Below are 521 nucleotides of genomic sequence, written 5' to 3' on the forward strand. Positions count from 1 at the left end.
ATCTCTCTCTCTCTCTCTCTCTCTCTCTCTCTCTCTCTCTCTCTCTCTCTCTCTCTCTAGGGTTTGAATTGAAACAGTGCTCCCATCTCTACCCGAAGTTGGTGAAATGTCTCAGTCGGCACTGGGAGTGGGTGTTCACTCGTCTATCTTTTCCGATCAGAAGCTGGTAACAGCTAGCTAGCCTTCTGATATTGATCATCTACGGCTCATGATTCGACACCTCCTCAGTTGGTTATCTATTATTGCTGATTGATGACAGGTTTATCTGTTCAAAGTTGACATTTTTAGAATTCTCATGTCATTGTTCTAGAAATGAGCTGCACAAATAGTCATCACCCTTGCGTCATTTTCACATCAAGCTTAATGTGGAAGATCCGAGTTCCTTGATTGGTGATTTATTTAGGTGCTTTATGAAAAAAATCTTAGGCTGAATCTTTTTGTATGTGGAAGAACCGAAAAACATACGTACGCCGACTTATAAATAAATGAGGATATTTATTCGCTCTTTAATGTGCGACTCA

The sequence above is a fragment of the Fragaria vesca genome, linkage group LG5 (genome assembly GCF_000184155.1).
Source record: "Fragaria vesca subsp. vesca linkage group LG5, FraVesHawaii_1.0, whole genome shotgun sequence".
Classification (NCBI taxonomy): domain Eukaryota; kingdom Viridiplantae; phylum Streptophyta; class Magnoliopsida; order Rosales; family Rosaceae; genus Fragaria; species Fragaria vesca.